The sequence below is a fragment of the Mus pahari genome, chromosome 13 (genome assembly GCF_900095145.1).
Source record: "Mus pahari chromosome 13, PAHARI_EIJ_v1.1, whole genome shotgun sequence".
NCBI classification, from domain to species: domain Eukaryota; kingdom Metazoa; phylum Chordata; class Mammalia; order Rodentia; family Muridae; genus Mus; species Mus pahari.
Genome location: NC_034602.1, coordinates 32784124 through 32789584, shown reverse-complemented (window position 1 = coordinate 32789584; position 5461 = coordinate 32784124). Strand labels below are relative to the sequence as shown.

General features: G+C 42.2%; 1 non-coding gene across 1 annotated transcript; it reads left to right on the top strand.

Annotated features, from left to right (window-relative positions):
- Positions 1-5122: 5122 nt before the first annotated feature.
- On the top strand, positions 5123-5251 carry LOC115065269. Its single transcript, XR_003845062.1, has one exon. It is a non-coding gene; the product is annotated as a small nucleolar RNA SNORA17 (small nucleolar RNA).
- The last annotated feature ends 210 nt before the right edge of the window (positions 5252-5461 follow it).

Here is a 5461-nt window from a genome sequence, read left to right as displayed (position 1 = left end):
GAGCGAATACTATGGCTATGGTCCAATAGCACTGTTGACAATAGGCAGAAGCCAGCCTTTAGATTTCAGATTTTTGTTGCTTTGTTTTATTCTGTTCTCCCCCCCTCCTCTCTCTCTCTGTCTCTGTCTGTCTGTCTGTCTGTCTGTCTGTCTGTCTCTCTCTCTCTCTCTCTCTCTCTCTCTCTCTCTCTCTCTCTCTCACATGTGTGTGTGTGTGTGTGTGTGCACTACAGGATCTGGTTTCAATATAAATTGTAACATGGTGATCTAAACTCATGTTCTCGGGTTTTCAGAACAGATATTTTGTTTAATTACTATATTAGTCAGGGTTCTCTAGTGTCTCAGAACTCATGGAAAAATATCTCTATATTAAGAGAATTTATTGTGATGGCTTACAGTCGATAGTCCAACTAACCCAACAATGGTCAGCCATGAATTGGAAGTTCAAGGATCTAGTCGTTGCTCAGTCCCACTAGGATAGTTGTTTCACCTGGTCTTCTGTAGAAGTAGGTTCCAACAGATGGGCTGGCAATTAAACTAAAAGAGGCAAAGAAGAGTGAACCTTCCTTCTTCCAATGTCCTTACGGAGGACTCCAGAAGAAGGTGTGGCCCAGATTAAATATGTGTACCACCATGCCTGAATCTGGGGCTTTCTTTGTCTCAGGGATGACCTTGAACTCAGAGATCTCCTTGTCTCAGTCTCCTGGGATTAAAGGTATGTACCACCTTGCCTAGGCTTAGAGCTTTTTGTGGCCACTATCCTCAAGATCTCCATGACAAGATTTAGCTCAGAAACTTATGTCAACCAGCCTCAAGGCCTGGATCACAGGTGAGCCCTTCGATTCTGGATTGCAATTCATTCCAGATATAGTCACTTTGACAATCAGGAATAGCCATTACAATGATCCTTTTTATTTTTTGCTATTGAATGTTGCAATGTGAGTATGGCTGGGCTACTAGTCACTGTGTAGTTCAGTATGGACTGTAACACATGAGAACCCTACTGCCTCAGTCTCTGGAATGCTGGGATTATAGCCATGAACAAATAGCCTAACTCCATTCTGCTTTAATGCAAACTTGTTAGCATCACTCTAGATTTGCTCTCTGTGTTTTCTAGAGTCCTGACCTTGGCCAACAATGAATCACCTTCAGTATCTCTTTTCACTTACAGCTTAAACAAATCTCTTCTGCATATGTGTGTCCCTGGGTGTACGACCCAGATCCCTGCCTCCCTAAGTAGTTCTTCTATACATATCCAGTTTGGGTGACTCTTCTGCCAAAGTTGACTGATGTTTTAGGTTTGTTGCTAACATCAGCTCTATATCACCGTATTCTTCTTCCCATTACTGAGCCTATCAACAGAGTGAGAGAGAAGCAGCTCTTGCACACTGACACTTCTCCCAGTGGGACTCATTATGAAAGAGACTTGTCACTATGACCGAGAGACTACAGCTTTCATCTTTTTCTTTTACTTTAACCCTCACCACTTCACTCATTGAGAAGTTGGGTGACTTCATCCTCTTGAGTATGGATAAGCATTGTAATTGCTCTGGTCACAAAGTACAACAAAAGCAGGTCTGTATCAGTTTCCAACCTCAGACACAGGGGGTTTTATCTTCCACGCTCAGCCACTCAGGTACGAATTCTCTCAGAGCCCTAGCATATGAAGAGTCAAACTGGTTTGGATCCATCTGTTTCACCCAAGATGCTAGATGTTGATGCACAAGCCAACAGCATCATCAGTACTCCATGTTCAACAAAGTACCAGCTAGATTTTTAAGGTAAATTCATCTCATAATGGCCTACTTTGCTTACCTGCATAATCATGAGACTAAAAATTGTTGTTTCCAAAAACTACAATCCTTGGGACTATTTCCTAACATGATGATAAATGAATAGAACAAATGTCTCTTGGTGAGTCAGACTGTTCACCATAATTCTTTCTTTAGCCAAGGTGGTGTTCCAATTCCTATTTGTATCAGGTATATTTCTCCATGTAACAAAATACCTGGACAAAAACAACTTCAGGAAGGAAGGGTTTATTTGAGCTCACAGTTTAAGAATAACATATCACATGGCAGAGGCATCATGGCAGGAATATGAGACCACTAGTTACAGTACATCCATAAAACAGAATCAGAGATGTGAATTTTGTCCCCAGCCAAGTTCCTCCTCTATATTCAGTTTGAGCCCCCAATCCTTAGGATGGTGTTCCTCACAACTACAGTGGGTCTTCCCACTTCTGGTAATCCAAGCTAGGAAGTTTCTCACAGGCATGCTTAGAGAGATATGTAAATGGTGTTCGGTCCTTCCCATTTGACAGTTATATATTAACTATCACAGCATCTGTTTTGATTTTACTCTTCCTTTTACCATATTCATAATAATACTTCCTTAAACACTTCCCTTATTTTCCACCAAGGTTCTTAATTTTTGTTTCAGGTTCTATGTTATATAACATGTCCTGTGAAGTCATTTCAGATTCCTTAAGTCTGCCATTCATCGATTCTTGATTCTCGAAAGTCTCCGAGTACACAGCTCATGTTTGTGGCGGGTGGCTTGTTTAGAGAACTTCCTGCTGATACATCTACTTTCTCCGCTAGACTCTGATTTTTCAGGAGTAGAGCCCATCCTTTACTCCTCTGCACATGCCTGCTCATGGTGTGGCTGGTGACAGTTAATAGTTACATAAGAACTCATTATTGGATGAGTACATGTGACAGATGAGATTTATACTCTAATAGCTGACCAAACAAATTGAAGTTATTGCAAGAAATTTAATAATCAATTGACAAATCTCATCTAAAATTTCTTATTCCCCACTTACGAAAGGTAAGTTCAGGTAATTCTCTATGTATGGCGTAGATCAGAGACAGGAATAAGGGTTTGGCTGTGCTGATAAGTGAATACTAACTCCCGGAGGTGTGAGATCAAAACTGTGTGCCTCTCACTCAAGGCCCAACATAACACATTCGGCACCCTCCCTGGGGACCTCCCTGCAAGCCCTTCAGGTGTCAGGTGGCTCTCCTACAGCCCTCCCACATCTAAGGAACTTTCCTTCTTGCCCAAGGGGAGGGAGGGGGGATAATGTGGAATGTGCACACACCGAATTCCTGGTACACAGAGATTTATCGTTTCTCACATTCTCTTGTGCAAGCACTTAATTACATGGCTTCCAACCAGAAACAGAGAAGACAGGAAAACTTAGTCTTTCTGTTCACCCAAAATATTTCATTTCCAGTAGAGAACAGCTGATCACACAGCTGTTTTTGTAAAATGAAACAAAGGTCTTATGCAGTAATTGGATATATGTCCATAGTACACTGTCATACTCTACTTGATAAATATATGTCGAAATCTAATGTATGATGACACTTTACTCTTTGCATGGAACATTTATGTGATATCTAATGGTTCAGATTCTTTGATGATCAATGCCAGAATCCAAATCAAGGATTTTTTTTTTGTTTTTGGTTTTTTGGTTTTTGGTTTTGTTTGTTCCAGGGTAAACTGTAGAGAAATGAAATTTAAGTCCTGGGATTCATGCAACTTATGTCCAGAGAAATAGTTGTTTGTAAGCTTGGAAGCCTGAGGCGGAGAGCACAGTGAGACAAGCCTGGGCACGCCCAGGCAGGCCATTGTTGGAACATTCCTAGCATTCCTGCCTTTGCATGTACCATCCTGCAAATGTGTACGTTTAAATGAGCCAATCACAGGTAACCGAGCCAATTCTTGCTAGCCCCTCCCCCTCCCCCTATAAAAACCCCTAGCTTTCAGGCCACGAGGTCGGCACCTCTGCCTCCTGCTTGAGGTACGTGCTGGCCTGGAGCTCCGCCATTAAACTACCTCATGCTTTTACAACAAGAAGGCCTCTCGTGTTTCTTGGAAAATCCTGACTCCCGTGACTTCGGGGGGTCCCCGAAAATGGGAGTCCTACAAAACAGCATAGGTGTTCTGTAGACTCTGTCTCCACATCTAAAAACTAAGGGTAAGGATGATAATAGCAACTCATAGTGTCTGGGAAGAGATAATGAATGGACAATACGTCCATTTCTGAGAAATTCTAAGAGCTCAAATACTGTGGATTAATTCCTGACAAGGTGTGAAATTTTTATTATTTTGGGGATGGAGCACAAGCAAATGAGTCTGAGAGTTTGGAGTCTGTGGGTCCAGGTGATTAAAGTGAAAGAAACCTGTTTTGTTTGGTCTGCTGAAACAACCTGTTTTGTTTGGTCTGCTGATCTGCCTCAGGCCCTAAATGAAAATATCAATGATGAGCTTCTATTGTCTTGCTTATGATGATGCAAACGCCAATTCTCTTTGTGATGTTGAGTGAAGAATTTCGGTAGCACCAAAGAGCCAGTCAGATGGATGAGAGTTAGATCTATGCTTTGTCACGTTTGAGGAATAGCTGTGCTCACTGAGAGTTCAAGGGAGACTCTGTTTTAACAAATGTACGGAAAAACTTTTGAATGACTGGCACATCAATGGAAGTTGAGCTGCTTTTGTATCTTGTTTCCCAGGAGAAGGCTCTCATGTGATAGTAATGTGTTGTCAAAACACAGAGTAACAGGAATTGTGATAAGGGAAGAGGGAAGATCAAGAAAGGCCACTGAACCAAGTATGATATCCCAATCCCTAAAGGGTGACCTTGGTTCAATCCCACAAGGCAGTCTTGGCAAAAGGGAAAGTCGTGCTTGGTTTTTGCATCAAGGTAAGAATTCTCTAGCAATTGTATTTTGTCACTTCCCATTGGCTAAGCCCTGGGGAGAGGGTGGCTTACATTTCCATTGACAATGTCTCATTGTGCCATTGTCCTATAGGCAGTTGGTACAAGGTCCTCAGGGATACCTCTAATTGATGTTGTTGGAACAAAGACGTGCTAGAAGTAAAGAGACATGGAAGCTATAAAGGGCAGCTTTGGAAACATCAGTAGAAACCAGAAACTTCAAGTTTTGCTCTGTCTGTACTGACATCTCATTTCTGTGAAGAGTCCGGCCTACCCTGGCCACTGATGATGCTGGTATCTTAATAACTGCTTTGACTCTGGCTGTTAATCAGTAGATTCACCCTGCGGAATGATGTATAGACATAGAAAGTTTACATTAAAATTTGTCTTACATCTGCTCCTGGAGGTGTTGCAGGTGTGGCTGCTGTGTCACATGTGCTTCAGTAAGTAGCAAAGATGATAGGAGTTTTGTGTACACTCAGTGTTCTGACCTATGAACATCTGAATTTGTAACCTAACATTCTCTGAGGAAAAATAAAAAGTGGGCCTGATATGACCACCATTCCTGTGCCATGCAGGCCTAGATGAGCTCCCAGAACAAAGAGCAAGGCAGAAACTAGAAGAATCCCATGTGACACTACTGACCCTGGGCTGGTATAAGCCCAAGAGACATGATCCTCCCAAGGGGCCACTTGTGACACCAAACAAGCATCTTGGAACCTATTCAGGGAG